The following is a 12,403-nucleotide window of genomic DNA, read 5'->3' on the forward strand; positions in this document are numbered from 1 at the left end:
GAACGTAGTCGCGCAATATGAGGTGTGCTTCAAAACTGTGCTCACGCACTGCTGATAGTTCTACGAGGCTCTTATCGTCCCTTCGCATGTTTCGCGTAGTTCCGCTCAAACTTTCCTCCCAACTCGTCGTCTCCTAGTGCGGAAAAAACGATGCTTTTGGCGCGCCCGGGCCCGGGTAGCTGGTGCGGCAGCTTGGAGCAAAACAGTGGGAATCAGTTCTTTTCGCCACAGCTTCGTTAAATTCTCTGTCACTGGTACTACATAGTTCCCGCTCACTGCTGTCATTACTTGACAGCAATATACGAACGCTAAAGTGCAATTAATTGCGTGAGAGCGCGCGCGCAAAGCGAGAAAAATTCCACACAGCATTGGTATGTGCTGCCAATGCGCGCGCCGGAGTGCGCCGGAGGCTAGGAGAAGGCGCAGCGGCGCCCCTGCCGGCCGTCAGTGTCAAATCGCTTCACTACAGCTGGTCCCAGCCGCCGCCGGTCGCGCCACTAGAAAGTATTCTAGTTCACTACCGTTCACGAAGCGCCGACCGACCGAGCGTAGTGCTACAGTGTTCTAGAAGGCTTTTTAGTGGCAAAAGCGGCGCCCTACCGGTGAGGCTTTTTAGGCGGTTGCCGTGACGTGGCGCTAGCGTCGATTCCTTGATATTTCTGCAATGAGCATGATAGCTACTGCTACCACCCCGTTCCAAAGGGGAGACTCCTATATTCCATCCATCCGTGAGAAGATGGTCGCCCGCCGCCGGCACGCGCGGCTACAAGGGCCGATCAGACAATCGCGGCGTTCGTTGTGGCGCTATCTCATAAACATCCACTTTTTTACGCAATAACGTAAGAGCCCTGTATCACAGAAAATCCGGTGTCGGCGTTGCCGTGAGTTTAACGCGAAAATCAGCGGGAAGCAAAAAATAAAAGAGAAATAGCCTTGCAGACCCATTTAATAGAACTCGGTTACATAGATGTGATAAATTAACGTACTGCAAGGCAATCTTTTTTTTTTGCGCAGTGTTCAGGGTGGTGTCATGCCATTTTGCTGCACACTTAGTATCCATTTGCTAGACAAGTTGAAGGCTAGTCGGTGATATGGATTATTATCCTGACGAAATATACATATACGTACCGTCTTTGCCAAAATTAACCAGGCAGCACGTTTTGCTTCTAACTTGTATTATAAAGCCAATAAGTGTTCCTACTTTATCAGAACTAGTTAAGAAGTGAGGACGGGTGCTCACCTTTACATTGTACAGATTTAGAGCATCAGAAGTGGTATGAATCTGTTACCACATGGCTGAGAAGCAGATCCTGCAACCTGGTTTCTTTTGGCAAAGTCGTACCTCTTTGACGTACCTCTGACTGCATGCTAGTGATTGTAAGTGTAGGCGTCCATCGGAGAACTGAGACAGATACTGCAACTTCCTTTCCCCAAAACTCAACATTAACAAAAAATAAAAATTTGCTGATTGAAAGCGGTGTTAAAGGCGCTACCCCCCCAAAGAAAAAATAAACAAAAACGCTTGAGCAATATCGTCTCGTAAGCTTTCTCTCTTGCTTTTTTCCCGCCTGGCTGGCAATGTGGAGATGCATAAAACCGAATAGGTCCTTGCTTTCTACTCTCTTTAAGTAGTCAGTTGGCTGCAGTAGGTATAGTTTTATTTTATTTCTTTCTTTCAAGATCGGTGGCTACGTGAAATATATACGACTTGTCGACACTCGTTAGAATAAACAATAATACAGGCCATTACAATTATTACTGCCCGTATTTAATTGATATAGTTATTTTGTGCGCAACAAATCTACAAGCGTACCGAAACTCTGACTGTGGTATAATATGGGGAACAATACCAATATATAATATGGTTACATATGGCACAGCTACACAAACAATTATCGCTGCTTTGAGATACAACAGTGGAGTAAAACTGCAGAACGAGAAAGAGAGAAATAAACTGTATTTCTTCAAACAGAAAGACCAGTTTTGTCCAGATCGAAGCTTTTGGCGTGTTTGGTCAGCTTATAAGTGGAAGCCTGAAACGCGTTCTGTGACACGATCGACGATGTTTCTGATTTTTCAGTGGTTGAATGGCTGATTTCCGTGCAATTGAGAGAAGTGCAAACGCACAGCTACGAATCAATTCTGACGTAATGGCACTTTGCTCAATTTTCTGAGCACCTAAGGGGAAATATGAAAACAGAAAACCTGCTGAAAATATATTTTCATGGACATTTATTGCAGCAACAATGAGGTATTAATCAAAGTCTTGTTCCTTATACCCCATAAAAATGCACGCATGTAAAACAGCAAGACAAATGTAGATTATATTTTTATCTTGACCGCAGTGGTAAGACGCCCGACTACTGTGCCGGAGTTCCCGGGCTCGAACCCGACCTCGGCGGCTGGGTTTCGATGGAGGCGAAACGAAGAGGCGTCCGTGTGTTGTGCGATGTCAGCGCACGTTAAAGATCCCCAGGTGGTCGAAATTACTCCGTAGCCCTCCACTACGGCTCCCCTTTCCCTCTTTCCACTTTCACTCCCACCTTCCTCCCTTCCCTTACGGCGCGGTTCAGGTGTCCACAGAAACAAGTGTGACAGATACTGCGCCTTTCCCTTCGTGTGAACCAACCAACCAACCAACCAACCAACCGACCGACCGACCGACCGACCGACCGACCGACCGACCGACCGACCGACCGACCGACCGACCGACCGACCGACCGACCGACCGACCGACCGACCGACCGACCGACCGACCGACCGACCGACCGACCGACCGACCGACCGACCGACCGACCGACCGACCGACCGACCGACCGACCGACCGACCGACCGACCGACCGACCGACCGACCGACCGACCGACCGACCGACCGACCGACCGACCGACCGACCGACCGACCGACCGACCGACCGACCGACCGACCGACCGACCGACCGACCGACCGACCGACCGACCGACCGACCGACCGACCGACCGACCGACCGACCGACCGACCGACCGACCGACCGACCGACCGACCGACCGACCGACCGACCGACCGACCGACCGACCGACCGACCGACCGACCGACCGACCGACCGACCGACCGACCGACCGACCGACCGACCGACCGACCGACCGACCGACCGACCGACCGACCGACCGACCGACCGACCGACCGACCGACCGACCGACCGACCGACCGACCGACCGACCGACCGACCGACCGACCGACCGACCGACCGACCGACCGACCGACCGACCGACCGACCGACCGACCGACCGACCGACCGACCGACCGACCGACCGACCGACCGACCGACCGACCGACCGACCGACCGACCGACCGACCGACCGACCGACCGACCGACCGACCAACCAACCAACCAACCAACCAACCAACCAACCAACCAACCAACCAACCAACCAACCAACCAACCAACCAACCAACCAACCAACCAACCAACCAACCAACCAACCAACCAACCAACCAACCAACCAACCAACCAACCAACCAACCAACCAACCAACCAACCAACCAACCAACCAACCAACCAACCAACCAACCAACCAACCAACCAACCAACCAACCAACCAACCAACCAACCAACCAACCAACCAACCAACCAACCAACCAACCAACCAACCAACCAACCAACCAACCAACCAACCAACCAACCAACCAACCAACCAACCAACCAACCAACCAACCAACCAACCAACCAACCAACCAACCAACCAACCAACCAACCAACCAACCAACCAACCAACCAACCAACCAACCAACCAACCAACCAACCAACCAACCAACCAACCAACCAACCAACCAACCAACCAACCAACCAACCAACCAACCAACCAACCAACCAACCAACCAACCAACCAACCAACCAACCAACCAACCAACCAACCAACCAACCAACCAACCAACCAACCAACCAACCAACCAACCAACCAACCAACCAACCAACCAACCAACCAACCAACCAACCAACCAACCAACCAACCAACCAACCAACCAACCAACCAACCAACCAACCAACCAACCAACCAACCAACCAACCAACCAACCAACCAACCAACCAACCAACCAACCAACCAACCAACCAACCAACCAACCAACCAACCAACCAACCAACCAACCAACCAACCAACCAACCAACCAACCAACCAACCAACCAACCAACCAACCAACCAACCAACCAACCAACCAACCAACCAACCAACCAACCAACCAACCAACCAACCAACCAACCAACCAACCAACCAACCAACCAACCAACCAACCAACCAACCAACCAACCAACCAACCAACCAACCAACCAACCAACCAACCAACCAACCAACCAACCAACCAACCAACCAACCAACCAACCAACCAACCAACCAACCAACCAACCAACCAACCAACCAACCAACCAACCAACCAACCAACCAACCAACCAACCAACCAACCAACCAACCAACCAACCAACCAACCAACCAACCAACCAACCAACCAACCAACCAACCAACCAACCAACCAACCAACCAACCAACCAACCAACCAACCAACCAACCAACCAACCAACCAACCAACCAACCAACCAACCAACCAACCAACCAACCAACCAACCAACCAACCAACCAACCAACCAACCAACCAACCAACCAACCAACCAACCAACCAACCAACCAACCAACCAACCAACCAACCAACCAACCAACCAACCAACCAACCAACCAACCAACCAACCAACCAACCAACCAACCAACCAACCAACCAACCAACCAACCAACCAACCAACCAACCAACCAACCAACCAACCAACCAACCAACCAACCAACCAACCAACCAACCAACCAACCAACCAACCAACCAACCAACCAACCAACCAACCAACCAACCAACCAACCAACCAACCAACCAACCAACCAACCAACCAACCAACCAACCAACCAACCAACCAACCAACCAACCAACCAACCAACCAACCAACCAACCAACCAACCAACCAACCAACCAACCAACCAACCAACCAACCAACCAACCAACCAACCAACCAACCAACCAACCAACCAACCAACCAACCAACCAACCAACCAACCAACCAACCAACCAACCAACCAACCAACCAACCAACCAGTGCGCACGAGTGAGAACATGACAACCGTAAGTAAACATCGCACGTTTTGAAAACAGCACTGGTGCAAGTTTGGCTCCTTCGGAGGGAGTCACTAGTAATTAGAGCTTGGATGGAGAGAGAATAAAGAGGGCAATTGAGAAAGTGGGTGGCGCACAAATCGTTTTAAGGGGGGAAATATATAAATGTGGATTTTTTCTCAGTTGATGACACATACATGAAAAAAGGAAGTAATACATACGCTCTGCCAGTGTCCTCGAGAGTATATGTGACGTAAAACAGCTCACAATAAAACGAAGCTTTGGCACTTGCAACGTATTTAATATTTTTTTGTGAGACCATTGTCATATTATTTTTTCATCAATCGAGGAGAGTCTGAACAGTCCCCAAAAGCTGGATTCGAGAACTTACAAAAGTAATTACGTATAAATTATATTTCTGCAAATTAATGTACAATAAATACACTTTAATAGAAAGTGAATTACATAAACTGGGCAAAATATGACTAATTTCGCTGCACATATAACGAAAAAAAATTCCCTCTCTCTCATATATATATATATATATATATATATATATATATATATATATATATATATATATATATATAAGAACAGTTGTATGGTTGGTCTGTTGGACGGGCGACATACAACCTGCGAGCCTATCGACAATTCGCTTAGTCAATGCCTTGAAAAATCGGGGAGACTTGGCGCGAGTGCAGAATAAGTTACACCTTAGTGCGGCGAAGCTGACTTGTTATTTTTCTCCGTCTCGAGATTCAGAAAACATGTTAATGATTCTTTCTAAAACACGGCGCAGTTTTTGACTATACAGAAGGAATGTTACCACTGACAACAAGATAAAAAATTATTCAGTTCAGTTCAGTCGTTCAGTCGTGTCCGACTCTTCGTGACCCTATGGACCATGCCACGCCACGCTTTCCGGTCTCTCACTATCTTCCTAACATCACATAACTTCATCTGCAGTGCCTCGAGGATGCCATCTAACCATCGCGTTCGCTGCCTACCCCTTCTCCGGCGACCTTCAACCTTTCCCAACATCAAATCTTTCTCCAGCGACTCCTCTCTTCTCATCAGATGACCAAAGTAGCTGAGCTTTAACTTTAGAATTTGACCCTCCAATGAGCAGTCAGGGTTTATGGTCGACAATATCGACTGATTTGATCTTCTGGCAGTCCAAGGAACTCTCAAGAGTCTTCGCCAGCGCCACAATTCAAACGCGTCAATTATTCGGAGGTCAGTCTTTTTCACAGTCCAACTCTCGCATCCATACATCACAACTGGAAAGACCATAGCACGAGTTATACGGATCTTGGTTGGCAGACTAATGTCTCATGCTCTTTACTAGGCGGTCAGGGCTAACCATTGCTCTCTTTCCCAGAAGCAGGCGTCTCCTAATTTCATGGCTGCAGTCTCCTTCCGAGGTAATCTTGGAGCCCAAGAAGAGAAAATCTGTCACAGCTTCCACTTCTTGTCCATTGATGCTCCAGGACTTGATAGGGCAAGACGCCATGATCTTTGTCTTTTTAATGTTCAGTTTAAGCCCAAACTTCTCACTCTCTTTTTGTACGCGCATCAGAAGTCTCTTGAGTTCCACTTCACTTTCTGCCATTAAAGTGGTATCATCCGCATATCTAAGGTTGTTGATACGTTTTCCAGCAATCTTCACTCCAGCTGAAGACTCGTCCAGACCGGCCTTCCTCATGATGCAATCTGCATATAGGTTAAATAGGCAGGGCGACAGTATGCAGCCTTGCCTCACTCCTTTCTCAATCGGAAACCAATCAGTAAGACGATGCCCAGTTCTGACTGTGGCCTCTTGTCCTTCATACAGGTTCCTGAGGAGACAGATGAGGTGAATTGGAACTCCCATCTCTTGGAGAGCTTGCCACAATCTGCTGTGATCTACGCAGTCAAACGCTTTCGCATAATCAATAAAGCAGAAGTAGATGGGTTTCTGGAACTCTCTTGCTTTTTCCATGATCCAGCGAAGGTTGGCAATTTGGTCTCTAGTTCCTCTGCCCTTGCGAAACCCAACTTGCACGTCCGGAAGCTCCCGATCCACATACTGCTGCAGCCTAACTTGGAGGATTTTCAACATCACCTTGCTAGCATGCGAAATAAGCGCGATCGTGCGGTAGTTGGAACAATTTTTGGCACTGCCTTTCTTTGGAATGGGGATGTAAACTGACCTCCTCCGATCCTGTGGCCACTGCAGGGTTGTCCAAATCTTCTGACATAATGTAGGCATATTGTTAACAGCGTTATGGTTGAGGTTTTGAATCAACTCAGCTGGAATGCCATCAATTCCGCTAGCTTTGTTCTTAGCAAGGCTGGCTAAGGCCCATTCAACTTCACTCTTCAGGATGCCCGGCTGAGATCAGTAATCACAACCGTCTTATGTTGGGTTTGCACATTCGGCTCCTTCTTGTACAGTTCTTCTGTGTATTGCTGCCACCTCTTCTTTATCTCTGAGGCTTCAGTGAGGTCCTTGCCTCGTTTGTCCTTTATCACGCCCAGCTTAGCACAGAAGCTTCCTTTGATATCTTTGATTGTCTTATACAGAGCTCTTGTGTTCCTTAATTGGCTGTTGTCCTCAACTGCTTGGCACTGTATGTTCAGGAAGGCATTCTTATCTCTCCTTGCTATTTGCTGAAAATCCGCATTGAGAACCTTGTATCTCTCTCTTTCCCCCATAACTTTTGCCATCTTCCTTTCCTCAGCTATTTTCAAAGCCTCTTCAGATAACCAGTTTGCTTTCTTGCATTTCTTTTGCTTTGGAACTATCTTAGTAGCAACTTCTTGTATTATATCACGAACATCAGTCCACATCTATTCGGGCTCTCTGTCTTCTAGATCTAATTCTTGAAATCGATTCCTCACTTCCACAGCATATTCTAATGGAATTTGATCCAGATCATACCTGAAAGGCCTTCTAGTTTTCTGCGTTTTCCTCAATCGAAGCTTAATTTTGGCAACAAGAAGCTGATGGTCGGTGCCACAATCGGCCCCAGGCCTTGTTTTTACTGCTTGTATAGCGCTTCTCCATCTCTGCCGGCAAAGAATATAATCGATCTGATTCCTGTACAGACCGTCCAGTGAAGTCCATGTCTACAGGCGCCTCTTGTGCTGTTGAAAATGAGTATTCGCTATGGTCAGGTTGTTTTCTTGACAAAACTCTACTAGCTTCTGCCCAGCTTCATTTGGCTCGCCAAGAACGAACTTGCCTATAATTCTGGATATTTCTTCACTCCCGACCTTAGCATTCCAGTCTCCTATGAGAAAAACGACGTCTGATGATGGGGTGCGATCTAAAAGGCATTGTAGGTCCGCATAAAATCTCTCAACGTCAGCTTCTTCAGCAGTAGTGGTCGGGGCATAGACTTGGATAACTGTTATGTTGAAAGGGTGACCTTGGATCCGAAGTGAAATCATTCGGTCGTTTTTGGGGTTGTACCCCAGCACTGCTTTGCCCATTCTTCTGTTTACTATGAGAGCGACCCCATTCCTTCTCTTGGATTCGTGCCCACAGTAAAAGACATAATGGTCGCCGGAGTTAAATTCTCCCATTCCGGTCCACTTGAACTCGCTGATACCCAAGATATCAATGTTCAATCTGTCCATTTCCCGCTTGACGACATCCAGTTAACCTTGCGTCATAGATCTTACATTCCATGTTGCTATGTGATACATCTCCTTGCAACATCGGACTTTCCGGTCGCTTCCCGACACATCCACAACTGAGCGTCCTTTTGGCTTTAGCCCAGCCGCTTCATTCGTCCTGGAGCTACTAGGAATCGCCCTTTGTTCATCCCCAGTAACATGTGGGACGCCTTCCAACCTGGGGAGCTCATCTTCCGGCGCCATATCATGAATGGTATTGTGACTGGCCATAGGGTTTTCTTGGCAGGAAATACTGGAGTGGGTTGCCATTACCTTCTCCAGTGAATCACATTTTGTCAGAACTCTCTGCCATGACCTGTCTATCCTGGGTGGCCCTACACAGCAGAGTTCACGACTTCATCGAGTTTCGCAAGCCCCTCCGCCACGACAAGGCAGTGATCCATGAAGGGAAAAAACAAAACAAAAAAACTTTATAATCATGCAGTCCTTAAATTAGAGCGCGGAAGGCCTCAGATCCTTGTCAAATACTACTGGGGTGTCTAAAACTTCCGAGCCCTGACTTAGATTTAAGCCCTGACAGGTGCAGGCAAACACCCCGTAATTAACGCAATCAAGGTATAAGTCAGGTGCGATCGACCTACGTTTAGCGGCTAAGCTTAAATGTATAACGGTACAACTTTATCACATAAAATGCCATCCTCTCAGTACTCATGTGATTCCGAGTGATCAGAACACTCTCCTGCTTTTTTCTTATTTTCTATCGCAGGAAGCGCTAGCGTGAACGAATAAAAAATACGGCCGATTTGCATAGTTAATCAAATGCGAAGTAGCTGCGTAGCACTGCGTTGCACTGCTTAACCGTTGTACTTCAGCACGTCAAGCACGGCAAACCTGCGCCTCAGTGCCTGACGGCCCGGCCTCATCCATTGCGACGTGAAGCAAACGCGCGGCTCAGCCGCGTCCTCAGCTTTCTCTACACCATCTTCAGAAATGAAGGAAAACAGGCACAATATACCTCTTTATAATGCACTGCTCTGCGGTCAAAAGGTCTGTGGATCATAAGGGGGAGAAAGGAAGAGGGAAACGCGCTTGAAGGCGAGCGCCAGTTAAGGCGCGGAGGTAGCGGAGGTAAGCACAAGCACCTTCACGACGCGGCGAGCGGCTCGGAGTCGAGGTCCAAGGAACATCGCGCGTGCACGTCTGCTGTCCGTGAAGGCTGAGGAGTGGCTGATGCGAGGGGAGATGCCGAAGTTGAGGACGCGCGAGCGACACACGACTGCTCACTACGGAGTAACGCATGCTTGTGAAACGCTGCCCAGTGACGGCCGGCACGTCTGCAACTGACACGCCCCTCTCTCACTGTCTTGCTCTCCACTGGGTGCATCTAAAGCCCCTCTATCTTTGGAAAGTAGCGAAATTGTAAGATCTTTGCCGCCGTTTCCCTCTCCCGGCGCTTTCCTCCTCGCCCCTCTACGCTCCCCTCTCCAAAGAGAGAGTGAGTGCGGGTTTTCTGGTTTGCCGTTGGCTGCCGGGCCCCCTGACGTGGCAATTACGTCACCATACGTCATGAACGCGCGCAAAATCTTGTTTTGCTTGTTTTTTATTTTCTCGCTGCCGCCATTAAACTGCTTCGCCGTACCGTTCCTGTTGCTTGCACGCGTGCAGTTTCGTGCACGCGATGCCGCGCTGCTGGGCGTTTCAGTGTTCAAGTAGAACAGAAACAGAACATAGAATAGTAGAACAGAACGACTGCCGCGCTTCGCTGATTACCAACACGGCACCGGCAAGGTTAACTGAGTTGAAGAACTTTTCACAGTCTCACATGTCACTGACGAACCCATCGCCAGCCTCGAAACTGTAAAAATTGCTGAGAACTTTTTCCGTAGTAACAGAGAGGGTCTCCTCAAAAATTCAATCAGCACTGCACAACTGCAGGCCTGGATAAACGATAGCATTCCATTGGTATCTTGCTTCCCAGCCTGCCACGATGTTGTAAAAGAGATTGTGAGTGTTTTCGTGAAAGTACGGATCCAGATTTTTGTCCGAGATGAAGCCTCCAAAATATATCCAGTGACTAGTAGTAAATGCGGTAGCAAAAGCGTAGTCATGCGGGTCGCTGCTGCTCAGATTCGGTGACAGTATGCATTCGTAATTTCATGTTTTATTAATTTGATACATTTGTGAAAGTTGTGGTAATATAATAAAGTTGTGGTAATATAATTAATATTTTGCCTGTCGCCTGTATGAATCTGTAAATTGTTCAAAATTTCTGGTAACTGCATTTTTTAAAGATATTCTCGTGCATATCTGAAGCTTATAATCATCGAAATTAAAATTGGATTGTAGCGTGTGTGAAAAATGTTTCTACGCAAATTATTTGCTTGCACTTCGTTTTCATATCTTTTCATTTCGTTAAGGTTTCTCAGCATCTTCCAATTGTCTAACAGTGTTTTTATGTGCATTTATTTTTATTTGAAAATGTGTGTTTTCAATTAATGTGCCTGCGCCAGTCTTAGGACCCTTTTCAAAGCGACCAGTGCTGTGTCAGTAAAATCAAAGATGCTACTTGGTTCCAATGTGCAACAGTGTTTATCGCTACATTTCTTCTGTATTTGGAACTGTGTATTTTGTATGCGCCACGTCTTACGACCTTTAAAGCAAACCATTATTGTGACAATAAAATAAGACCCTATTTTGCCAGAGTCACTTTGCCGATCAATTGATTTTGCGAAGAAATAAAAGCCACTTTTTTCACCTACACTGCCTCTGATTAGCAGCTGTAGGAACACTGCTTCATCGTTTTCTTACAGATGTGATTTGAAAATGAAAGCATACAACAATCGACGCTTTTGCTTATAGGTTAGCCAGAAACGATCGATGTTAGAATTCGCCGGTTTGCCGCTCACGCGCAAAGATGCAGAAGATTTCTGAAGGGGCCATTGGCTCTCATTCAGGGTCATCTATCTGTCACCCAACACAGATGACACCATAATTGCCTGCTCAGTTTATTTCCCGTTCTTGATGCTTCAGAGTACCCGAGCGCGATGCTGAGTGCAAACATTTCTTGCCGTTTTGAGCATGTCTTCTCCTTCCTTCTTTGTTATTGCGAACAATATGTGCCGCTAAAATCAAACATAACATTTTCAAATCGATTAGTAGTTACCTGTGCAAAGCAGATTTAAAAGAACGCTTTAAAAGGCAGCACAAAAAGCTCCCGCCATTCACTGACCCTTCCGTGGCGGCGCCCCTCGAGCGCAGGCAGGTTCAGCGTGCCGTGCGCAGCGCTCCCGCCGGTGGGAGAGTGAAATCAGAGGAGAATTGAGGAGGAAAGCAGCCGAAGGGAGGAGAGTTTCGCTACTTTCCAGATAGAGGGGCTTTAAGTGCATCTATGCGGCCGCTCCGTCCCCGCAGTGTTAAGTCGCGTGATGCGGGCGTCGCCACTTTCCTTTCCTCCCCTTCAAGTGGCTCCGCCTCCTCAATGCTGAGCCGCGCGTCGCCACTTTCTCTTTCTCCACCAGAGGTGGGCATTTGACCTCAAAAAGTGCAACCTCACCTCAACCTCAATAAAAATTTCCTGACCTCACTCAACCTCAACCTCACGCTTTGAGGTTGAGGTTTGACCAGGTGACCTCGCCTCAATTTTTCTGATGGCAC

Source organism: Amblyomma maculatum, chromosome 1 (genome assembly GCF_055883805.1).
Source record: "Amblyomma maculatum isolate TAMU_Amacu chromosome 1, ASM5588380v1, whole genome shotgun sequence".
Classification (NCBI taxonomy): domain Eukaryota; kingdom Metazoa; phylum Arthropoda; class Arachnida; order Ixodida; family Ixodidae; genus Amblyomma; species Amblyomma maculatum.